At 36.2% G+C, this 27,419-nt stretch overlaps 1 pseudogene; it reads left to right on the top strand.

Moving 5' to 3' along the window:
* LOC148690380 (mogroside IIIx synthase-like) lies at positions 1-25,158 on the top strand (annotated as a pseudogene).
* The last annotated feature ends 2,261 nt before the right edge of the window (positions 25,159-27,419 follow it).

The following is a 27,419-nucleotide window of genomic DNA, read 5'->3' as shown; positions in this document are numbered from 1 at the left end:
ATGACGACAAAAAGGATGATGAGAGAGACATCATTCCACAGCAATTCCCTACTACTACTACTACTACTACTACTTGTCACTCTTGTGACAGGACTTTGTCAAAGACGTTGGGGAGATAGACGGAATATAAATATTGATTACCTCTCTAAGTTAATGAACAGCAAGATTGTGCTTCTTGGTTTGATAGTCCACAACCCTAATAAGGACTGAGAAGACAAAGTTGAGGAAACATATCACATCATCGAATGGCTGAACAAATGCAAAACATCTTCGTTTGTATAAGTTTCTTTTGGGAGTGAGTACGTTTTATCCAATGAGGAAATAGAAGAGATAGAAGCTTAGTCAAGTGAGTTTCCTTTGGGTTATTAGGTTTCCAAGGGAAGAGAAAATTACTCGGCCTAAGGAAGTACTGTCATAATGGTCTGCAAAGAAAGTGGGAGAGAATGGGATGATAGTGTTGGGCACCACAAGCAAAGATATTGCAGCATAAACCTAATAATCTTACATGTCCTCCAGGTCAGCAATCCTCGTCAACTCATCAATCTAAGTTCATGCAGTTTGAATTACATGGTTCTCACTCATCAACTCAAAGTTAGAGTTTGGGTAACACATGAAGTCTTCAATAGATTGAGAAGAGTCACAGTCCTTCACCATGACTCTATCCTCACCATATATACCTTAACTTCAGTTCATGTTTTTGTAATTTGAATTCCCTTGTAATCTGTGATAATATATAACTGTAACTACATGATCTTGTAAGGTTTATATAATAAAGTAAAGAAGTCACTCATCATTAACTGAGTTGAGCTTATGTAATCAGTATTAAAAACCCTAGCTTAAGTTCTTTTATGGTATCTTCGAGCTAACGTCTAACGACAAAACAACCCAATATTTTTTTTCCTCTCTCAAAATGTCTTCCAACTCCTCTCCCATTCCCCTTCCTGTCCTACCTAATGCCTCCAATTTCATTACGATCAAACTTGATCGTACCAACTGTCCCCTCTGGCAAGCCCAGATGCTTCCTTTACTCAGGAGTCGTAATCTTGTTTCATTTGTAGAAGGAACAAGCAAGTGCCCTCGGGCATTTCTCAAAGATGCTGATGGTAATCTCACTGATGATGTCAACCTTGACTTCGAAGCATGGATCCAGCAGGATGCTATGGTCATGTCTTGGGTCAACTCCTTGGTCCACTTCACTGTATTTGTTGCTTTGATTGGGAAAACTAGTATGATTCCACATGGTCAACTTTGTGTGAAAGATATGCTTTTTGGTCTATAGGCGGACTTTTCTAGCTATATAGTGAGTTAGTGAATACTCACATAAGTGATTCCTCAATTTCTGAATTTTTGGATAGAATTAATTGTCTTGCAGATACTCTTTCTCTCTGGTTCTCCTGTTACAGACTCTGATATTGTTGTAATTGTTTTGAAAAACGTCAGCCCCGCTTATGAGAGTAACGTAGCCTCAGCCCAAGCTCAAGACGAGGCAATTTCCTACAGTGCTTTGGAGGCACTTCTTCTTGGTGCAGAAATGAGACAGAAGATGCACTCTGGATTTGGTAATGACAACGCACCCACTGCCTTTGCTGCTGTTCGCAATGGTAGTCGTGCACCTGGTGGCTTTCGTGGACGTGGTTCCTCCTCAGGTTTTAGGGGACGTAGTAGTCTCGATGGTGGTTGAGGTCCCTCTGCATCCCGTTCCCGCAATCCAGTCAATCCTCCTCGTGGATCTCAGTCTCGCCCTAATAATGGAGTCCTAGGGCATTCTCCTTCTCACTGTAATGGTAGAATTCAATGTTAAATTTGCAACAGGCATGGACATTCTGCGATTAATTGCTACAATTGTCTCAACATGTCCTACGAATGGAAAGTTCCTGCACCCAGACTTCAATCTTTTGCTGCTGCCAGCCCTCCTGCTTCTCCTAATACTCCAGCCATTCAAAATTAGCTCTTCGATTCTGGCACAAATACACACATCACTAATGATCACACTCAAGTTATAAACCCTCATCCTTACAACAGTACTGATCAAGTGAATTGTGTAGACAGTGGAACAGGTTTGCAAATCTCACATTGGTAATTCTTGCATTTGCACACCCCAAGCCACTTTTAAATTATCTAACATGCTTATTTTCCCTAATGCATCCACAAACGTTACTTCCATTTATTAATTTACCAATGATAACAACTGTTCCCTAACCTTATATCCCAACTCCTATGGTGTTCAGGATCTTCACATGAGGAAAATGCTTTTTCGAGGCCCAAATTGGAATGGATTCTATCCTCTTTCCAGTGCTTCATCATGCAATAAAGGAGTCTCTACATTCGTAGGTGCTACGGTGTCCAATTCTATTTGGCACTCTAGATTAGGTCATCCATCGTCCCATGTTTTAAATTGTTTAATTTCTAGAAATAAATTGCTTGTTAATGGCGTTGTAACTAGTGATTTTTGTCACTTATGTCTGATGGACAAGAGTCATAAGTTACCTTTTAGTTTGTCTAGTTCTAGGTCAAATTTTCCTTTACAATTGATTCATTTGGATGTATGGACTTCACCTTCTGTCTCTATCAATGGATTTAAATATTATGTAGTCTTTATTGATGATTTTTCATGATACTCCTGGCCGTATCCATTAAAATTAAAATCCGATGTCTTTTCTACTTTTGTTAATTTTAAAAAGTTGGTTGAAAACATGTTTAGCACCACTATCAAATCCTTTCAAACAGATGGCAGAAAAGAATACATTAATACCAATTTCAAAAATTTATTGATTCATCATGGTATACATCATCGTTTTGCATGCCCACATCATCCCAAAAAAAATGAGGTTTCAGAACGAAAGCACCATCATATTGTTGAAACTGGACTCTCACTTCATTCATCGCCTTCATTTTGGGATGAAGAATTTCACACTGCTAATTATCTAATTAATCGTTTGCCAACTAAGGTCTTGAATGATGAGTCACCTTTTCAAAAACTTTTTCTCAAATCTCCTTAATATGATATTCTTAAAATTTTTGGTTTTGCATGTTTTCCATATCTTAGCCATACAACTCTAATAAACTGCAGTTTGGATCAAAACGTTATGTTTTTTCTTGGTTATTCATTAAATCAACAAGGTTATAGGTGTTTACATTTGTCTACAAGTCGAGTTTTTTTGTCCCGTCATGTTGTATTCGAGGAAACAATATTTCCATATAAAGAATCCATCTCTACTCAGTCCTTCACCTTATCTACTTCCTCGCCTAACACCATCATAGATATAGATCCCATCACGTCACTTTTCTAGCAATTTTTCAATCCCACTCCATCACTACCTCAGCCCAGCCCTCCCATTGACACACATACACCAACCAACCCTACCCATTCTACCAACCCTAGTCATGCACCCTTACCATCTCCTACTCCAACCCTCAGTACCTTATCCTTATCCAATCCTACCACTAATCTACCTATAGATCCCATAGGATTTAACCAACCAGCGAATGCAAGTACATCAACATTAGCCTCTTCATCTCAAAGGACAATTCCTTCTACACATTCCATGGTCACTCGTGCAAAGGAAGAGATTCACAAACCCAATCTCAAATATGCTTTTGTTTTAAATGTAACTAATGATGTGGTTGAGCCTACTTATTTCACACAGGCAAATAAATCCTCAAAATGGAGACAGGCTATGACAGATGAGTTTAATGCCCTCCAACGTACTGGTACATGGTCCTTGGTGCCATTTCATCCATCTTTGAACATTCTCCCAAATATATGGGTGTACAAAATTAAGAGGCATTTTGATGGTTCCATACAAAGATTCAAAGCTCATCTTATGGCAAATGGTTTTCACCAACAAGCAAGGATTGACTACAGTGAGACCTTCAGTCCCATTGTCACTCATGCCATGATCGTATTTCTTCTATCCATTGCTCTACACTACAATTGGCCCATTCGTCAACTCGATGTCCAAAATGCATTTTTACATGGCTCTTTGGCAGAATAAGTTTATATAAGACAGGCCTCAGGTTTTGTTGACCTTCAGTTTCCCTCACAGTTTGTCAATTACATAATCTTTATATGGGTGCATGGTTTCAATGTTTTGCTCACCATCTTGACGACTTGAGATTTTAGGCTTCCATGGCAGATTCCTCACTGTTTACTTTCTTCAATGGCAACACAATTATCTATCTATTAATCTATGTCTATGATATGCTAGTTATGGGCAACGATTCAAGTCATATCTCACAACTTATTACTCAACTTGGCCAAATGTTTTCAATGAAGGATCTTGGCCTGTTACATTATTTTTTTGGGAATGGAAATCAAGAGAACTCCCACTGCCATGTATCTCTGATAGGAGCATATTCATGCGACTTAAATGGCTTGTTCTCGTACATTTACGTTATGTTTCTTTAGTTATTTTAGTCCTTTATGCCTCTTTCGTGTGTTTTTAGGTTTATATGGCTAAGGAAGCAAAAAGATGCATTTTGGAGCATTTTGGAGCAAAATCGGACTTGGAATGGATAGCTTATGTTTGGAGCAAAAGGAATGGACGAAATTGAAGACCAACTTATCATCACCACATATCATTCATTTATCACTTAACATATCATTCATTTATCACTTAACATATCATTCATTTATCACTTAACATATCATTCACTTATCACTTATCATAACCATACACTTATCACTTATCATACTCATAATCATCTACACATTTCAACCATTTAAACACATGCATTTCAACTCACATGCACAACCACCTCTTTCCACCTAATCCACATGCTTTCACAACCTAATTCACATGCACATTCATCCACCTTTCTCCCAAAACCACAACACCTAGCCATGCAAAACACTATCATTTCATACATATTCATTTTCAGCAATCACTTTCACACACCAACAACACCACTCATTGCACATGCATTCCATCCTTTAATTCACCCACATGTACTCCCATCCATTTCATCATTGCAGCCACATATAGTTTTAATTCACATGCACTTTAACCATTCAAATATACACCAATTCCAGCACCAAACATCCCATGCCGTGTACCCCTTATGCAATTCCAGCTTTCACATGCAATTCCAGCTTTCCAACCTAGCCACATTCACATGCATTCACTCATAATCATTCACCAAACTTGCAGCCACATTTCCACCTATTCCTAGCTGTCATGTTCCCTCTCATTTACCTATAAATAAGCATGCATTGCAGCCACAATTCATTCATTCCATTCACAACACTTCACACAACACAAACACAACCCTTGTGCCGCAAATCCCCTTCCATTTCTGTGCAGTTTTTCTCCTCCATTGCAGCCACTATCCAACCATTCCCCACTCCATTCCACATACACCTAAAGCCCTAAACATCTCCTTAGACCTTGTGCTACAACAACGAGGAAGAAAAGAGTGCCTAAACGTTCATACAATTCAAGTTTGAGTTGTTGGAATGTTTAGGTGTTTCTTTAATTTCAAAGTTTAAATTCAATTCTCTTTGTTTTGTATGTATGAGGAATGGAAGAGAAGAGTGCCTAAACGTTCATACAATTCAAGTTTGAGTTGTTGGAATGTTTAGGTGTTTCTTTGATTTCAAAGTTATGAGGAACTAAACCCCCTTTAGCTAGGGGGTGATTCGAAACTATGTTTATGTTTGCAATATGAATTGATTAACTTTCGTTGGAATTTCATAAGTTGTGGATTCAATTTGTTTAACCGTTTGATTGATAACTTATTTATGTATGTTTATTGAGATTGCGCACTTAATTTTCATGCATGAATATGACGCTAGAATATAAGTGAGTTTCACCTAATCGTTATGAACTTATATTCACAAGTAGTGGAGGTTGCTTATAAACAATCGCGTTAAATGAATTCTTGGCATGAGTTTCATGCTCATCATAGTAATGAATGCCTCGTCAACACTTATAGTTTTCATAATGCTTAATGATCTTTGATTGTATCTTTATTGTGCTTTTCACGTAAAGGACTTTTGGAGAATGTTGTGAATTGCGTTGCGCAAACCCATCCAATTCATTAACTTAAGGAAAACTTGACGGTTAATTTAAGCGGACCTAATTAACCCGGAGTGTTGAGTTTCATAATTTATCGAAAGACCAACTGAGAATCAATCTTGTATGCAAGTGTAACATGTGTGGAGAAGAACCCCTTGGCTATTCCATCATCCATATTTTCATCACATTCATATTTACGTTTTGACTTTAATTACAATTTGTGCATTTTAGTTAATTTCGTCAAAAACTCAATCCCCCTTTACTTTATTGTGTAATTTAGTTAGAAATCAATTTAGTTTGTGTTTTTAAAGCATTTTGAGTCTTTGGTTTGTCTTAGTGTTTTAAAGTTTAGTTTTGCATTCTTTGAGTTTAGTTTAATGTTTTAAACTTTATTTGACGTTGTTTAGTTTTGCATTCTTTGAGTCTAGTATAGTGTTTTATATTGTGTTTCTACGTTTTTTTAGTCAAATCCAAGTGATTAACAATCCCTCCTAATCCCCGGTCCAGAACGATCCCTACTTACATACTTACTACAATTGATAAAAAGAGGGTTTAATTTGTGTGCGTATAATTCTCGCATCAATCTCTCTCACTCAAAATACATTATGGACTTACTAAAGAAGACTCAAATGGCTGATGCAAAACTACTCACCACTCCTGCTGCAACTGGAAGGAAATTGATTTTATATAAGGGCGAACCATTGTTAAATGGCACAGATTTTCGAAGCGTAGTTGGCGCACTACAATATCTTCTTTTTACACGACCTGACATTGTTTTTGCAATCAATCAGGTTTGCCAATATATGCATTCACCCACCACTGGTCACAGGGTTGCTATCAAACGTATTTTACGTTATTTAAAGGTTGCACATGATCATGACATTGTGTACAAACCCAGTTCCCTTACTCTTATTGAGAAATGATTTTCATTATCTCAAAATGATAAATTACAAGAGTATTTATAGGGAAGCTAAAAGTAACAAACTAACAGACTTAAGGAAATTACAAGTGGTAATTTTCCTAACTGACTTTTGACTGTTTGTTATTACTATTATGTTGAGTTACTTGAGTAACTTTCTCTTCACACCCCCTTAAGCTAAACGGAGAAGGTTGAAGTGATAGCTTGGATCTGAGAAGAAGAAATCTTTGCCTTGGAAGTGATTTGGTATGAATGTCAGCAAGTTGATCGTGATTGCATACAAATTGGACAATCAGCAGCTTGGCAAGAACAAGCTCCCTTATGTAATGGTAATTGATTTCCACATGCTTGGTGCGAGAATGGAAAACAGGGTTGGAAGCAAGGGCAATCACTGAAACATTATTACACCAAATTTGAGGAAGAGAAGGCAGCTTGAAACCAATATCTATGAATAGTTTGCAGATCCATGTCAATTCAGCAGCAGTATATGCCAAGGACCGATATTTAGCTTTGGTGGATGAACGAGCAACAGTGTGTTGCTTCTTGGCACTCCAACTAACGTTGGATGGTCCAAGAAAGATACAAAAACCCCCAGTCGAGCGTCTATCCCATGAGCACCCTGCCTAATCAGCATCAGAATATGCTTTGAGAGTGAGAGGAGTCGAGGTTTTAGGAAACCATAAGCCATAGCCAAGTGTACCTTTAAGATAACAAGGTATTCTCTTTACTGCTTAAAAGTGGGGTTCTCTGGGAGAATGTATAAATTGGCAGACCAAGTTGATTGCAAAGAAGAGATCTAGACAAGTCCATGTAAGATACTGAAAGGCCCCAACAATAGACCTATATTCCTCTAGATTATCTAATAGAGAACTAGTGAGATCAAGCTTAGTAGAACCAAGAGGAGTTGTGCAGGGCTTTGCTCTATCCATTTTAGTTCGTTTGAGAAGATCCAAGATATACTTGGATTGATGAATAAATATCCCTGTAGAAGCTCGAGTAACTTCTAAACCAAGGAAAAAAATGCAAATCACCCAAATCCTTAATTCGAAATTGAACACTAAGTTGAGAGATAACATTGGTGCAGGCAATGGAAGAAGGTCCAGTGACAATAATGTCATCGACATAGACCAAAACAATCACCAAGATAGGTTGTTGCAACACAAACAAGTTGTGATCAGATTGTGAAGCCTTAAATCCCATAGAGAATAAAGCAGATTACAGTTTTTCAAACAAAGCCCGAGAAGCTTGTTTCAAGCCATAGAGGCTAAGACATACATACATTTTCCTTTAAACATCCATGTAAGAATGCATTACTGGCATCTAATTGATGCAGAAACCAGTTAGATTGAACTGCAAGTGTGAGAAAAAGTCGAATGGTAACTGGTTTAGCCATTGGGCTAAAGGTATCACTATTATCAATACCCCCTGCTGATTGTATCTCTTAGCTACTAACCGGGCTTTATAATGGTCCACAGATCCATCAGGGTTCCTTTTAATCTGGAAAACCTATTTGCACCCAACGAGATTGTAAGAAGGATCAGGGGGAACCAATGTCCATGTTCTTGTATTTTACAGAGCATTAAACTCATCCTGCATTGCAGCTCTCCAATGTGAATATTTGGATACTTGAATATATGTAGTTGGAACAAATTCAATGTTTAAGTTGGAAGGAAGAGGATGTTTAGTAGCAGGGAATGCCTTGGGCTTAAAAATTCCAGATTTTGACCTGGTTTGCATAGGATGAGTAGAGACAGGAATGGTTGGAGGTGGAGATGTATGGACAGGAACAATATCAAGAACTCAGACAGGTGCAGTTGCAGGAATTGATGCAAGTGTAGGTGCAGAAATTGATTCGGCTGCAGATTCAATAGTACTTGCAAATTGTGTAGGTTGAAAAACAAGTGGAGATGCAGGTGATGGTGAATGTGGAATGGTAGAGTTAAGGTTGGATGAAGAATAAAGGTTTAGAAATGTAAGAGAGAATGGTGAAGGGTTGGTTGATGATACAAGTGGGTAATTTTGAAACAAGAGAAGGATTATGAAATGGGAATGTGGTTTCATCAAAATAGACATGCCTAGATACATGCACCCGTTAGTAAATGGATCTAAGCATCTATAACCCTTGTGAACCAAAATGCAACCAATAAAAACACACAACTTGCTCTTGGGTTCGAGTTTGGACTGAGTGTATAGCTTGAGCTAGGAATAATAGCTGCAACCAAAGATTCAGAGTTGAGTATAATCTGGTTTCTTCTTGAAAAATTGCTCCCAGGGTGAAGATTTAGTAGTAAAAGGAAGTTTATTAATGAGATAAATAGCAGTGAGAAATGCTTCTAACCAAAATTGATGAGGAACTTAAGATGCAATAAGTAGTGTCTTGACTGTTTCTATAATGTGTCGGTGTTTCCGTTCTGCACAACCGTTCTGTTGAGAAGTATATGGACAACTTAAGTGTTGTTGGATGCCATGGATGGATAAATGTTTCTTGAACTGAGTACTAATGAACTCACCCCCTGAGTCACATCTCAATGTTCCAATTTTGTTACCATACAGATTTTCAACAAGAGCTTGAAACTGAACAAAAACTGGAAAGACTTCTGATTTATGTTTGAGAGGATACATCTAAGTGTACTTAGTAAAGTCATCAACAAAGATGACATAAAATCGATACCCACTTACAGAAGACAATTGAGCTAGACCCCAAACATCCGCATGGACCAATTCTAGAGATCTAGAAGTATTACAGATAGAATCTTGAAAAGGTAACTTGGCACATTTGCCTAAAACACAATTCGAACAGAAAGATTGTTTTACAGTAGTAGAGACAGGCAATGAAGACTTTGATATCATAGATTGCAAAATCTTGAACGTTGGATGCCCCAAACGTTGATGCCAAGTATGTTGTGATGCCTTGATTGCAGTAAGACCATGATGCTTTGGTGAAGACTGAGAAGATGCATAAAATGGATATAGACCACAGCGAACATGAGCTTTAAAAAGCATCATCCCCGTAGTAAGATCCTTGACATTAAAGTCAAAAGGATTTAAACTTAAAGAGCACCAATTGTCTCTAAGAAACATATTTGGATCATGCTTCAATTGTGGAACATGCAACACATTCTTTAATTGAAAAGTAGCAGAAGATGTATGAAGTAAAGATGAACCAAAGTGAAGAGTCGGTAAACCTTGGCCGTCTCCAATATAGACTTTATCAGGGCCAGTGTAAGGCTGTGGATTTTGAAGATTATTGATGTTGTTGGTCATATGAGAGCTTGCTCCAGAGTCAAGCAGCCACGAAGGAGGAGAAGATGCATTTGAGCTGGCATACATAGCAAGTTTGGCTGGTGGAATACGACCTTGAAAATTGGGATTCATGCGATTTGAGCAGTCAATCGCCTGATGACCAGTGTCTTCACAGATTTGACAAGGAACATTTCTGGAATTGTTATTGAAGAAGCGAGAGCCACTGCGATTTCCTTCATGATTAAAAGAATTCTTGTTGGTGCGATTGTATTGGTTGCGATTATTGTAATTCGGTTGAGAATTATTTCGCTGAAAATTGCTTCTGTTGAAATTAGAGAAATGAGGTGGCTGAGCAATGTAAGCCTGAGGTGTAGGAAATAGTGGAAGAGTAGTTGAGTTTGTTCCTTGAGTTTGTTTCTTGCAAGCAAGTGCCAATTCCTTACTTAGCAAGAATCTGAAAAGATCATCAACAATAGTATCAGCTAGGCGATACTGAATAGAATCCACAAATGAACGATACTCATCAGGTAAGCCATTAAGAATGATGAAAAGTAGATCATGATCATTCACAGGAGCACTAGCAGCTGCAAGAGCATCTATAACCTCTTTGATACGTTGGAGATACTCCGAGATAGAAGATGAACCTTTCTTTGTAGATTGCAAGGTTGAACAAAGTTGATGAATGTGAGAACGAGAGACACCACCAAATCATCGTTTAAGATTTTGCCAAAGTTCTCGCACAGATTGAACGCCAACGGTGAAAGAAATCAGATCTTTCGAGAAGGTGGAATTAATCCAAATAATGATGTTCTGATCCTTCTTATACCACAATTCATAGTCTGGATTTGGAGCAAAGGTGAATCGACCAGAAACATCAGGAAGAAACTAAGGCGATGGAGGTTCAGAGCCGTCAACAATGCCAGTAAGTTTGTAGTGGCGGAAAATCGACTCGAAGAGAGATCGCCAAACAAGATAGTTATGGAGCTTGAGTTTAGTCTAAATCATGCTCCCTATGTTGTGGATCGTAATCGAGTTAATCGAGGCCTGAATTGAAGAATTAGGGTTTGTGTTCATCGGAACAGAAGGATTAGGATTTGAAGAAGAAGAAGAAGAATGAGGATCAGCAAGCACAAAAGGAAAAGAGTGGTGTGCGATCACCGGAGAAGAAGAGTTTGAAGAATTTTCCACCATAGATCTTCGATTTCAAAGAGAAAATGACAAGAATGAGACCTGTTTGGTTACTGAGAAAAAGAGGAAGCGTGAGGACGAAGGATCTTAGTCGGTAGATTGCAAGCGAGTGATACCATATTGAGAAATGATTTTCATTATCTCAAAATGATAAGTTACAAGAGTATTTATAGGGAAGCTAAAAATAACAAACCAACATACTTAAGGAAATTACAAGTGGTAATTTTCTTAACTGACTTTTGACTGTTTGTTATTACTATTATGTTGAGTTACTTGAGTAACTTTCTCTTCAACTCTCATTACTTTTGCCAATGCAGACTATGCAAGAGATCCTAATGACCGTAGATCCACAGGGGGCTATTGTATCTCTCTTGGAGATAACTTAGTATCTTGGAGTTCATAGAAACAACGCGGTGTATCTCGATTAAGCATTGAGGTCGAATACCGACAAATGGCTTATACGGCAACAACATTATATTGGTTTCGTCACATGTTTCGAGATCTTCATCTTCCTCTTAAACCACCACGGTTATGGTGTGACAATACCAGTGCCCTTGCCGTTGCTTCTAATCCTGTTTATTAGGCTCGGATGCAACATGTTGAAGTTGACTACCACTTTGTTCAAGAGAAAGTGGTGCATAAAGAGCTAGTTGTTGGCTACGTTGCTACTACTGACCAAATTGTTGATCTGCTCACAAAAGGATTATCTCCCACTCAATTTAGTTATCTTCTTTCCAAGCTTCCTGTTCGTCAATGACCGCTTAGCTTGCGGGGGAGTGATAAACCTAATAATCCTACATGTCATCCAGATTAGCAATCCTCGTCAACTCATCAATTCAAGTTCGTGCAGTTTGAATTACATGGTTCCCGCCCATCAACTCAAAGTCAGAGTTTGGATAACACACGAAGTCTTCAATAGATTAAGAAGAGTCACAGTCCTTCTTCACCATGACTTTATCCTCACCGTATATACCTTAGCTTCAGTTCATGTTTTTGTAATTTGAATTCCCTTGTAATCTATGATAATATATACACTATAACTACCTGCTCTTGTAAGGTCTATATAATGAAGAACTCACTCACAATTAACTGAGTTGAGCTTATGCAATCAGTATTGAAAACCCTAGCTTAAGTTCGTTCATTAGCGTCGGCAGATTAGTGAGCCACTGTGGATGGAGCTCAGTGTTGGAGGGCATGAATTTTGGTGTTCCAATTATAGCAATGCCTATACATCTTGACAAGCCATTCAACGCTCGATTAGTAGAGGAGCTCGGCATTGGTGTGGAGGTTATGAAAACAGGAGGAAGTATGCGACGAGAAGGAGGTCGCAAAGGCGATCAAGGATGTGGTGGAAAACAATATTGGGGAGGTTGTGAGAAGAAAGGCAATGGAATTGAGAGACAACATCGGAAAAGGAGATGATCAAGAGATAGATGGGTTGGTGAATAGGATGGTGCAACTTCGAATTCGTACGACAAGGAATCAATTAATTAGTTAAGCATGCAAATTAACTTGCAATAATATCAGGACGATGTATTAGATACACCCAATAATAATAAATCGTGGTAATGTAATAAAGAGTTTGTTAACCCGCACATTGCTCTCCTGCACTTCTTCACGAGTGAACGCTTGAGATTTAATTAATTGAGATAAAATTAAATCTCAGTCATTCATAAATGAATAAAACAAATGTGTGGGTGAGCAAAGCTCGACAAGACCTATCAAACATTTTAGGTGATAAGGGTTTAGCTTTAGCACATTATCCTTTGTGTTTCGTCCATTGGAATTCGTCTTTGAGTGTATGTTCTTTAGTTCTCCTTTTAGAAAATGCAAATTGATAAATCGGGAGTGTCAAAACCATCACCCTTAATTTAAGCTTTCAACGTTTCATAACATACACATGATTCATCCACAAGTTGCAGCACCTCAATTCCACAAAAATTAAAATGGAATTCGTTTCACTTTCAAACATTACGAACCGGAACATCAAAACACAAAGAGGTGTAAAATGTGCTCAAATGGAAACCCGAAAATGAAGACGAAGGCGAAGCACAAGCAAACAAGCAAACAAACAAACACGCAAACAAACAAACACAAACTACATAAACACAGATCCATTGACCCCTGCAGCTAAAGTCAGAAATAATGCCAAAAAATGTGGCAATTTAGTGTACTAAATCAAAGACCTTGCTGATCAAAGCCTGCTGTAGAATCTCAACTTCTAAGCAGGCCAAGGTCTGCCATCTTGTCTTCTCTGTTGAACATTTATGTCCTATCACCTACGTACGTAAACTTTATCCAATCGTTCAAATATTCGACAAGCAGCGCTAGAGCCCCATCGGATTAGCAAAGATAATTGTGTCATAAATACTTGACAAGAACTGCTTCGGAGACACGAGTACAAGACATAATCTTTGTAAGCAAAGACACTACTGTAAACTAAGGCGGAATTAGAGTTATCTGTCGAGTACCAGAGATCATACTAAATATGTGCAGAAGACTAAGCAGACGGCATGTCAGACAAGAAAACAGCTTAAGTATGACTCTGATAAAGTTTCGGCCCTGCCATGGGTAGAAATTGGTTCGAGAACTGTTAGGACGAAGTCTGGAAGTTGCTTTGTCTGATGGATTGACATGAGGATGGAGAAGTTTGCACAATCTAAGACAAAAGACAGTACTTATACCAACAAACAGTTTGCAAAATTGACAATCTGAAGCAAAATTCAAAACACAGAATGCATAGAAACTGTAACAGAGAATGACAAACCAAATTTTGATTGTCATTTCAACACGATTTCCTAAAACCCTTCCGCTCGTTAGCAAGTTTCAACCATGTATTTCGAACTTCTACCGACATCTAAAACTAGATCCTCCGGGGTGGACAACCTCGACCGATTAGAGAAGAACAAAAGAATAAAAATGTTGAGGTGCCAAAATCCTAGCATGCCCTTCACAATTAATGATTTCAGACAGCAAAGACACATTCACGAGAGGCATTCACAAGAAATCACCAATTCATATCAACAACACAAGTTTCAATTTATCCCGGACCTGCTTCATCGATCCTTCTCGTGGAGAAATTGTGTATTCACAACTTAAAACACATACGTCCATCAACTAATTAGTAGCTTAAGAAAACTACAGACAGTAACAGAAGAAATGCATCTACGCTACGCATTGAAGAAGTGTACTACTTTACCAACTTCCACACATCTGTATAGACCAGTGAAAAAGAAAGCGAACCGATTCAAATCAAATGGACCATGAAGACAGACAGACAGACAGTAATTTCTTAATCAAGCACGCTGCTGTCGATCATTAAAGCCCTTATTCACTTCAACGAGCAACGCACAGACATCCAAATAACTTTCATATGATTAAATTGCTGAGCAACCTTTGTGACCGAAAGGTCACGGTTCGAGTAGTGAAAACAGTCTCTTTCCAAAGCATGGATACCCTCGCAAAACCAGAAGCATTGTTCGCTTGGGATCGCCATTTTTATTAAATTACTGAGCAAATAAAATGAAACTATATTTCATAAGATTAACTCAATGTATGGAAAATTTGGGGGAAATTACACATACATCAACATCATCAACATCACCATCATCACATTAACGGAGTCTTGTTCTTGACATTTCAGTCCCCATGAAAGATGACGAACAGTATGCTCCTCTACCGCCTCTAAAATTTCAAGGACCGTTCACTTCCCAAAAAAATTAAAAAAAAATAAAAATAAAAATAAAAACCCCACAAGGGAAAAACATAAAATAAATAAGAGGGTATGAAATTTGTTAACTTTTTCATTTTTTTTTTTTTTTAAGAAAATATGTGTGAAATATGCCTGGCTCCATCCTGTTTGCCTTTTCCCATCCAATAAAGGTTGGATTTTTTGTCATTTCACAGAGAGAAAGAGCTACTTTGAAGTGCTCTGAGTCTGTGAATGCACGAAAATGTCCCTCGAAATAGAAAAGCATGGTGAGAAGGTACCTCAACCTCAGGGGCAACTGGGTCACTGCACACAGTGGGAGAAAAGGAGAAGGACGACGGCCTATCTTTCACAGCCATTGCAAGCCAAGCGAGCACAGACAACTCTCTCTCTCTGTCTCTCTCTCCTACTCTGTCAGTCGTTTATATAAGCTATTTTCCTCTGGGTTTTGTTGTGGGGTTTTGGCACAGAGAGAGAGAGAGAGAGAGAGTGGGGTTGAGGGTGGGTTCTTGTTGGTGGTGTATAATGGCAAATTTGATTGGTTGCGGGGGGAGATAGTTTTTATGTTTTGGCAGGAAACGGCATGACGCTTTTTGGAATTGGGGAGGCCGGTGAAGTGCCATTTTCAACTTTCTCTTCGTTTCTTTTCTCCTTACTCACCCTTTTGTCTTCTTTTCTTCTTTTTTTCTTCTTTTTCTTTATGATGTGATAAGATAATTTTTCAAACGAAATAATGGATTTAATAACCAAAAAGAAGTTTAATTAAAACAAATCCAAATATGATAAACATGTTCGTCCTAGTAATAAATATTGTACGGTAATATCACAAAATTTTTGAGTTCAAATATTCTGCATCTAAAATTATCAGTGGTCTCGAACACTGCATTTCCCCCTCTTCCTCGCCTAAAGTCGAGCATACCAGAGGCTGAATTAGGGCATTTCCCCCTCTTCCTCGCCTAAAGTCGAGCATACCAGAGGCTGAATTAGGGTACAATTTCTACGAACAAAATTGTGGAAACCTTTGGATTTTCAATTTTAATTTTTAAGTTCAGCTTGCATTTAAAAACTTGTATGGTAACTATAAATTCAAAACTACAAGTTAAATTTTGAAATGTAGCTTAGTTTTGGACTTCAGTTTCCTTTTTTTAAGTGAAACCTTAAAACAATGATCAAACATGTTTTCAATCTTCCAAAAAAGTAAAAACTAAAACTTAAAAAATAAAATGATTATCGAACGATCCATTAATGTACAAGAAGATTAGTTTATAACAAGAATCCAAATATTATAGTTGAAAGAGAGATCGGCTATTAATGAATGACCATCGTGACTCAATTGGTACCTATTCTCTTTTTTTTTTGGAGAAAGTCCTAAATTTAAATTCATTACGTCGCTTAGTTCTACAGTCTAGTGATATGTTTCTTCACTTGTAAATGAGAGGTCTTAGGTTTGATTCTTGCTGAAGAAAAATTTGAACCATATTATTACTAGCTCATTGTGAGACTAAATCCATCTTGTCTCTCTTAGAGTAGATAATATAATTTGTTCAAAAAATAAAAAAATAAAATCCCTTACGACAATTATTGATTTCAAAAAGGAAACAGGAAAAAGAATTGAGTATTAGCTAACGTGAATCCATAGATGATAAATTTGTTGATACAATAAATAGTGTATGACAACACAACAAATATTCAATTCAGAAATCAATTGACTATTAATTACTAGGAGAGAAAAAAAAACCCCAGCCCTCCAGAGGGGAGGAGCATATCCCTCTCATTGTTCCTAAGTCTCATCCTTTTGCGAGAATCAAACCACTTTACTTGTAAATGAAAGATTTTAAGTTTGATTCTTGTCAAGCGAATTATGGCTAGTCAGCTAGTCCATTATGAGATTTAACTCACCTCTCCACCCTCTTAGTATAGATATTATCGTTTGTTAAAAAAAAAAAAAAAAAAAAAAAAAAGTCCCTTGCGATGACGTAGTATGAGTTATGCGTAGTTTTTAGTACCCCAATCACTTATTTTATTGCTCATCCCTCAATATAGTTCATCCTCCAAAATGCTTTCTTTAAATTTGTCCGTTTTCTCTAATTTTATTTCTATCCTCAATTTGATCAGATAGATATTGTTTAGTCATCCAAATGTATCAAAATAAATCAATCGTAGTAATAATCTTCATCCGTTTTGTCGGAGCGTAAACTTCTCATCCTCGGTAAAGGTTATGTGTGATTCGTAATCTGCCATCACAAACATGGTTTTCCAAACATGAATAAGCATCGTTGCCCAACGTGGCTAACCTAATACTAGTTTGTTGCGAAGAAGTTGAGATTCCACAATAAAATCAATTTGTAATATGGGGAGTAGTCCAACACTTATAAGCGCGTGCACTGTCTCTTCTTTTTTGGAAAATGAGATTAAGGGGGTGAATTCAATGGGGATTTTGAGGGATTTTAATTATTTTAATGAATTTAGGGGTGTACAATTAAGATTTTAAGTGATTCTCTAAAATTCAAGGCGTATTCAATTAGGATTTTAAGATAGTTTGTTAAAATCTTTAGAAATCTAGATGTATTCAATTAGGATTGTAAAGAAGTTTATAACATTTCAGGTGCATTCAATTAGAAATTGATTTTAAAGAATTTGAAAATTTTGAGGAATTCGAGGGAATTGGAGAGATTTCGTAGTGTATTTTAAGTATTCACAAATTTCACCTCTTCTCAAGAGATTTCGAAGGAATTGAATCAAAATTTTACATAAAATCTCTACAAATCAATTAAACTCCATAAAAATCTATGGATTTATAAATCCCTTAAAATCTCTCCAATTTTCAATTGAATACACCATAATACTCTCAATAAGTTGTACAAACGTCGTAATAAATCTCGTTATCGACGAACTTCAACAACACACACAATCAACAAAACCGCAAAGAGAGAGCAAAATCACCACGCACACCCTGCAAACACATGCATGCACACCCAAAAACACAAGGACAATAAAGTGCTTCAACTTAACATGCATGCGTACGTCCACTCCGGTGATACCCGAGATATTTTCAGTAGTAATAACTCCTTAAGTTTACAAGTAAACCTTCTTTCTGGAGTATAGTTGCTAGCGTGCCATTACTCGGCTGAGAGAGCATGAATATTTTCATCCAACCCTAAGTTTTTCAAACGAAGGAATAAATTTCATATGTTTGTTTCAGATCGAAAGAGACGTTCTTACAGAAGACGCATCGATGTCCAAATCGTGACTTTCTGACTTTTTCAGTGAAGCAGAATGTCTAATTCGATGTACCCAAAAGTTGTTTACAGATTGGCATTTAATACGATCCAACCGTTTTAAATACACCTTGTCGTCGGAAAAGTAGCCCAAGAACGACTAGTCGCCCCTCTGGTCGGTCGGATCTAGGCGAGATTAGTCAAAGCTAGACGGAGTTAGGCGGCAATAACTTGGTTTATGCTTAGAACGGAATCTGAAAAGTGTAATTGTAGAACATAGCTGCAACACGCGAAGAAGATGAAGGTCTTTGATATTTCCACACGGTGCCGTTTGGGTATGAGTTATAACAGACATTAATATTGTCTACTATCTAAAATGATTTGATTGTCTATATTTTTTGGGACTTTTTGTCTTGTAAAATTCCGCCCCTTCACCCGTCAATTTCTGGCTTCGCCATTGGTTAAGACCACATGGCTAAAGGTAGGGCCCAACCGACATCTGAAAGGATGAAGAACGATGACGTCTTGAAACGGCCGACAAATTTCTCGATGGCGGAGGGCGACATTCACATCCGGTTTCCGGTAGCCATCCAATGTTTTTTTCCATTCAAATACTTAATCTCTTATTCATCATGTAAAGTCTTTATTTAAAAAACAAAAATAAGATACCAGTTAGTGGCTTCGCCATAACGTCCATCATTTTAATGGCTAAGAAGACTCACAGAGGCATTTCTGGCCACCATCGTACGATTCACCAGCGCCACAAATCGAATCCAAAACGTGCCGTGTAACATATGATCTTGAAATTCGTCCCTATCGCTGAACCACCCGTGATGGTTCATCATTAAAGTCTTTATCTTTGTACTTTATACTTTATACCTATTTTATTCAATTTATGAAAGTACCTCATAAAGACCAATAGAATTCTTTATAGTGTTGTTTGGACAGCAAAACTTGTATTTATGAAATGTTTTATCCACTAAAATAGTTCACCGCTTACTACTTTATATGTTTATGAAAACCCATGAACACCGCCATCTTTTCTAATTGTTGTGGCATTTTTAATAATCCTCTCCACATCTGAGACCAGCAAAACCCGTGGGCCAACCCAAACACAAGTCAGAAGTTAGAAGAAGCCCCACAGAATTGTTGTCCGAAAACATCCCCATTTGATCTGCTTTTACATTTTACGTTTCTGATTGATTTTTTTTTTTAATAAATGATATTTTTTACACTAAAGAGTGTAAGACTGAGCTAAGTTACACAATATTCTAGCAGTAATGCAATTTAAATTCACCTTCAGCCAGGGCCGGCCCTGAGGGTAGCCCAAATAGGCGCTCACCTAAGACCCCCACTTCAAAAGGGCCCCCAAAAAAATTTTATATCCTATAATTAATTAACATATAAATACAAAAAAAAGTAAGAAATATCATAATTTATTTGTTAGTGCAATGGAAATGTTGGCATCATTTTTCTTTGAAGTGTTGAGTTCGAAACTGCATTTTTAGTCACTAGATTTTTCTTAATTTTTCTTGTTTTTCAAATTTACTACCAATCTATCTATCCAACTCCTAATTCATCCGTCCAAATGCATATAAAGTTATAAAACTCAAGTCTCTTTGCAATTTTTTTTTTCAACTTCTCATTCTCTCAATTTCTATCGAATGTTCAAACCAACTTCTCATTCTCTCCATTTCTATTGAATGTTTAAACCAACTATCATATGATCTTAAAGATTGTACTTTAAGGTAATCAAAACTTTGAATTTTATATTTTTCTTTTCAATTCAATGGATTATTTTAATATTCAATTCGTTAGTGTGATGTTGGATTTAGAAGAAAAAAAAAACACAAGAGAAACAATTGGCGTTGAATTTATTATACTCAACAATCAAGTTTTATTGTTATTTACTCTCTTAATCATCTAGTTTTATTCTTCTTCACTCTCAATCTTAAACTCTTGACTGCAAACATTTAGTACATTTGTGTCTAATGTGAATCGTGTAATGTTTAAATAATGTTTATATATTTATCTTCTTTTGATATTAATTTTTAATGATATTTGATGTGAAAATAGAATTTTTTATGTATTTAGCGAATTCTTTTTTATACAAATCAATATACAAAGAACCGGAGATCAGAAAATTTTAGGGCCCCACTTCGAAGGCTCGCCTAGGGCCCCCAAATTCTCAGGGCCGACCCTACCTTCAGCGAGAATCAGACATAAGACCTATCACTTACAAGTGAAAAAAAATATCAGTAAACCGATAAACAAAAATATTATAAGGATGTCAAATGCAAAAGGTGGCATATGGGTGTAAATAATCCAGTGTTTAATTGTTAATAAATGGTAGCAATAACCCTCCAGAGTCCTTTCTAATTGCATGGCAGTTTGGCAGCGGGATCAGTTAACAATTATAAAAGTTGATCAAGTTTGTTAAGCCCTAACGTCACCAGTTTGTTGTACTTGTGCCCTAACGTCGCCAGGGCAACTTACATAAATGGGTTCACCACCATTGTGGTATATTTATCCAATGCATATTTGTCGAAAACAATATATAATGGTGAACTCATTCTACGTAAGGCTTTTTAGAACTTGTATTTTTATTTTAATATAGGAGGTATCCTGCTACATTGATGATAGACCAATTCTCATTTTCATGCAGTTCTAATATCATATGACTCCAAAAAATAGAGTTGATGATAGACCCATTCTCATTAGCGTACTTTTTAACTCCAAATAAAACAACATTTCAAAGTAGAGTTGATGACTCCAAAAAATACATTTGTGGAAATTTGAACTCTAATTAAAAATTAAATACTTCTGTTGGCTTCCAACTAGACCCACACGCTCGTGTTGAAATTAAAACCAATGAGCAAGAAGCCCCAACAACAAGAACCCCATGAGTCCCAAAACCCATTTATCCATGTAAGTTTTAACGAAACACTTTCGGTATAGTTCACTTTTAACGAAAAATATATTTTTACTCTAAAAAATTACTCATGATACTATTCACTTACAATACATTTTTGTCTTTTTTATTAACACTCAAAGTTTTTAAACCATTTTCATTAGTTTTCATTTTATCCAAATCTCACCAAAGAGAGACATCATTTTTAGAAACTCCAGCTCGAGGATTATACCTAAATGGAATTAATTAAAGTATTAAGATATACAACCCGACAGAGAGTGATCTGCCACCCCATTCTTTGTTTTATTTGCTTTGCCATTTCTTATTCGGTAAAAACAATGATGAATGGGAAGAAAAAAAGAGATGAGCATCACTGCATAACTTGAATGCAGTGCTAATCCACATTAAGGCACGCAATTTTTATTTTTTTTCAATTTTACAAGTGTGTATGTTTTATTTTAAGAAAGAGTTCCCCTTAATTTGTATAAGGCATCAACGTTGTGTTTTTGGTTGAGTTAACGTTATTTGTTCCATATGCAGTGGGATGATTTTGACAAGGAGAATGATAACAATATAGTTTTTCTTCTCATCGCTTGTTTAATTATGATCGTTGTTTATATTTGATTTATAATTCAATGACAAAAAGTATAGAGATATGTGGATAAGTGAGAAGGAGAAAAATAGTGTGCGGTTCAAACTTACCATCTCCCTTTTGACAATAGTAGAAGACAGAAGAAAGTTAGCAAGATTGAATTAGTCATTACTTTACCCTAACAACTAGAAATGATTAGAAATCATATATTATAGTTAAGCAAATTAAATACAATTACCAATGCCAAAGAAGAAGAAGAAATCAACCGCATTGACTTGAATTGTGATAGTGTTGAGAGTATGAATTTCATATCATGAAAAGAAAAAAAAAGAGCTTGCATATACTTATGAGTAATTAGGCTACTCTCCATATTGTTAATTAGTTATATGGTGGAACTCCAAATCTCTTCATGGTATCAGTGGAGGTTGTCTCGCATGTAAAGCTCAACGGCTACACGTGCTCCACAACACCCGATTTGTGTTGTCTATGTGCTAGGATTAAATTTCAAATCGGAAAAAAAAAATACCTTGTATATGCTTATAAGTAATTAGATTACTTCCCAATATTTTTTCGAATTCTTTATGGTGTAATTTGGACAACAAAACCCGTATTTATGAATTATTTTAACTACTAGAATAATTCACCACTTACTTCTTTACATGAAAACTTATGAACACCACCATCTTTTCTAATTTTTATGGCATTTTTAATTTGGGAGATTTAACAAAAAACTTCCGGTACTGTTCACTTTTAACGAAAAACCACATTTATACATTTTCCTAGTACTATTTATTATACATTTAAAAATAACTTTTCATTAAAAATGAAATTTTTTTGAACTTTTCGTTAGTTTTCCTTTTTAATTTATCATTTCCACGTACTAGCAAAACTCGTGGGCCAACCCAAACACACGTCAGAAGTTAGAAGAAGCCCCACAGAATTGTTGTCCGAAAACATCCCATTTGATCTGTTTTTACTTTTCTACGTTTCTGACTGACCTGTTACTTTCAAATATAGATATTTCATATAAGGATGTCAGATGATATTTCATATAAGGATGTCAGATGCTAAGGGAGATGGGTGTAATTAATCATTGTTAATAAATGTTAGTAACAACATAGGCCACCGCCCTCCAGAGTACTTTGCAATTGCATGGCAGATTGGCAACGGGATCATTTAAGAAATTATAAAAGTTGATCAAGTTTGTTGTGCCCTAGCGTCAACACGACAACTTACATTAATGAATTCATTACCATTGTGGTATGTCGGTCTGCTGCATTATTCATCGAAAAATATATGACGGTGAACACATTTTAAGTAAGATTTTCTTAAACTTGTGTGTTTTTTTTCTTTTATTGAATATAGGAGGTATCTCTTTTCCATCACGTATTGATAATAGACTAATTCTCATTTTCATGTAACTTCAGTACTACATGAGAGTATCATATTTTTTATTATGAATCAAACAATATTCCAAAATAGAGTTGATGGTTCTAAAGAATGCATTCATAGAAACTTAAACTCAAATTAAAGATTTTAAACTTTTGTTCGCTTTCCACTAAACCGACACGATGGTGTTGAGAATTGAAACCAATGAGAAAGAAGCCCCAAGAGTCCCAAAACCCATCTATCTTATGGCTATGCATTTATCCAAATCCAAATCTCACCAAAGAGAGACATCATTTTTAGAAACTCCGACGGCTCGAGGGTTACCTAAATGGAATTAATTAAGTATTAAGACATACAACCCGGCAAAGAGAGCGGTCTGCCACCCCATTCTTTTGTTTTGTTTGCTTTGCCATTTCTTATTAGGTAAAAACAACAATCAATGGGAAGAAAAAAGAGATGAGCATCATTGCATAATTGAATGCAATGAATGTTAACCTACATTAAGACCAGCAATTTTTTTCAATTTTGCAGGTGTGTTTGTATTATTTTAAGAAAGAGTTGCCCCTTACATTGTATGAGGCATCAACCTTAATTGTGTTTTTGGTCAAGTTACCGTTATTTGTCCTGCATGTAGTGGGATGATTTTAACAAGGAGAATGATAACAACATACTTTGTTTTTTCTCATCACGTGTTTAATTATGATCGTTGTTTATGTTTGATTTATTTAATTTGATGACAAAGAATATAAAAAATGTGAAGAATGAGAAAAATAGTGTGCGATTATCAAACTTATCATCTCCCTTTTGACAATACTAGAACACAAAAGAAAGTGAGATCGAATTAGTCAGTACTTTACCTTAACAACTAGAAATGATAAAAATTCATATTATAGTTAAGCAAATTAAGTAAAATTACCAATGCTAAAGAAGAAGAAGAAATCGACTGCATACTTGAATTGTGATAAGGTTGAGAGTATAAATCTTAGATCGGGAGAAAGAAAGATCTTGCATATGTTTATAAGTAAATGGGATACTCTTCATATTGCTAATTAGTTCTATGGTACAACTCCAAATCTCTTCGCAGTGTAGGTTGTTCACGCATGAAGCTCAATGATCACACGTGCTCCACGACACACTATTTGTGTTGTTCATGTGCTACGCTTGAATCCCAAATCGGGAAAAAAAAGGCCTAACATGTGCTTATAAGTAATTTGATTACTTTCCATATCAAAATTATATAGATATTGTTGATATGATGTCGATAATGTTGGCATAACATAGATATTTGGCACTTACATTGTTAAGATGAAGTTGATATTTGGTTACTATTTCGTCATCGTGTCGTCCACATCGCTCAACTTGATCGCGCGCATGATTTAGAAAAGCTAACACTTGTAATGTTGGTCCAATTGTTATCTTAATTTGGGCAAACATAGTAACATTGCCTTTATTTATAGGCTAAATTGGATTAATGGTCCACGTAGTAATAGGATGTTTGAAAATTTTCCCTTGTGGTCAGAAAATTATGATTTAAACCCTTGTGATAAAAATTATTAGTAAATTTAACCCAAGAAAGATATTTATGTTAAATCTCAATTAAATGTGGGGATAAAAATGTCCAACCACACTCTTTATTTCTGTTAGCCTTCTTCCCGGCGGGTTGGTCGTCAGGTCTTCCCGCGGACCTGACCTTGTTGTCGACCTCCTCGCCCGCCAATTCCGGAACGTCTGCAGCATTCACATTGACGAGCGCCTCAACATTTCGTCGGTGAGGCTGCATTTTGCCAATGGCTCTGTCTACAACGTGCTTGATTTGAACATCTTATCGGACGCTGCTATGATTGTTATCGACGACAGATTCCCCAAGCTCGAAAAGTTGAGGTTAATCTGGTGCTCCTATGACTCTTCAGCATCGGTCAAATTTGGCTTGCTGATACGTGTAAATTGTTGAAACCATTGGATTTGCAGGTAAGCTTTTGCTTAATTGGCCTTTAATCTCCGCTGTTATCGCTTTGTTAGAGTTACTTAAACTTTAACGCTTGAAGTCTCAAATTCTTCGTTTGAATACTTAATTGAAAATTTTGGTACATTCCTCGTTTGAATGCTTAATTGGCTTTCATTCTTTCGAGTATTTCTGTATGCAAGAAGAACTTATATCTCATGCGATCAAGCAGTTTCTGTTAAGGTGGAACGAGAGAGAGAATTGAGGTGGTACAATTACAGAGAGAGAGGAAGAGAGAAGAAGGCTAACAGAAATGAAAGTGTGGTTGGACATTTTTATCCCTTCATTTAATTGAGATTTAACAGAAATTTCCCTTTTGGGTTGAATTTGTTAATAATCTTCACCATCAGAGTTTAAATTCTAATTTTTTAACCACAAAGATTATCATTCGAATACCCTCTCACCACAGGGACCGTTAATCCGATTTGACCTTATTTATATGGTTGGAACGAAATTCACCCACTTCAATCTAATCTCCTTGTCAATATAACAAAGAGTTGGAGTAGAATCATTTCTTCTTAATATGTTCCAATTTTGTAAGGGTAATGCATGAGATTTGTAAACCAAATGATGTGGATGTTGATAATTTGATTATTATAAAGTGTTAATTGACGTGCATATTTCCTATTAATGACACATCAATTAGTTTGCAAATTTAGTTTCAAATTTTGGCTTTCCTAGCATTATCCATTTTATAAAGGATAATGTTTAGGAGACTAAATTTTATATCAAATTTACAAACCAAATGATGTAATTGATGACTGAATTATTACTTAAGCGTTGATTAACGTGTTTATTTTTTATTTGTGACACATCATTTAATTTGTAAATTTAGTTTAAAACTTTGATTCTCTAACATTATCGTTTGTAAATATTCTCCCTGATCCTTTTTTTGTTTTATTTGTTCCCTTTTCACGCGAAGCTGCTCTTGTACCCTTAAACTGGGACCCATAATTCGAAACTTCTTTTTGTAACTTTAATATGCGATTTGTGAATTTTTAGAGGGATTAAAAATTCAACTTTGTATTCAGCTTGAGCATTTTGTGGATCTGATGAGACTGAAAAGAACCTTCTTGTTGGTAGAGATTCTATGGTATAACCACACTTATTATTTAGGCGAAATTGGATTAATAGTCCCCGTAGTAATAGGGTAATAAAAATTTAGATTTAAACCTATATGGTAAAAACCGTTAGAATTCAAGTCCAAAATTAACATTTCTGTCAACTCTCTATTAACATTCCCCCCACAAAGAGACATTCGACTTGCCTCTTCTCTCTCTTTTTCTTTCTATCTCTCTAGCTCTTCATCTACCCTTCGTCGTTCATGCCATTGTTGATGAACAATTCCTCAGATGAGAATGAGCGGCAATAAGATTTCAAGTCAAATCCCTCCTGAGATTGGGCCGTTGAAAGTTGAAACAACTGCAGGTTCCGAGCCTGAGCAGGAACAACTTGACAGGTGATTCCAAAGAAAAGGATTACTGAGTTTTGGTTGGTCCTGTTTTGAATGATGAATTACTGTCATTTGTTAGATGTTTGAGGGTCAGTGGGTCATTGAGCAAGTTGACTTGGCACTATTAAGCAGTACTTTCTACATCTGGTGGCTATGCAGCACTATCAACATTCCTATGAGCATAACATGTTTTGTTACTCGACATAATCCAGATTCCTTTGAAAATAACAAACAAGCAATCCACATAAGTAAGGATAACTAAAGTTTTCAATTTTACTTGGATTGGCTAGTGCTGCATAGAATTTTAAAAAAAAAAATCTAGTCTCTTTGGTGGACAAAAGAGTTTTGAATGAAATCGAAGCATGGAGCAAAGGATTCATATCCTTGACTGAACAGATTTTTTTTATTTTTTTTCTCTTTTGGTTATGAAGGAAGAATAGGTTAACGGAGAGTTGATGGAAATGTTAATTTTGGGTTTGAATCCTAACGGACTTTACCACAAGGGTTTAAATCCGAATTTTTTTCACCACGTGGGCTATCTTCCAATTATCATATCACCACAAGGACCATTAATCCAATTTAACCTATTATTTATTTCTATGTCTTGTCCTTTTCATTACATGATCAAACAAACAAAATTTGTCTTGTCATTGTTATTTTAGACAACAAAAGAAACTTTCTCTCGTTTTCTTTTCTTTGGAGAACTAAACAAACCTACAAGCATAAGAATTTTTGGATGGTGCTATCTATACACTTCTTTTTACCTTTCACATATTTT

The sequence above is a fragment of the Pyrus communis genome, chromosome 15 (genome assembly GCF_041283825.1).
Source record: "Pyrus communis isolate YQ-2024b chromosome 15, ASM4128382v1, whole genome shotgun sequence".
Classification (NCBI taxonomy): Eukaryota; Viridiplantae; Streptophyta; class Magnoliopsida; order Rosales; family Rosaceae; genus Pyrus; species Pyrus communis.
The sequence above is the reverse complement of the archived record's forward strand: the minus strand, read 5'-3'. Positions and strand labels throughout refer to the sequence as shown.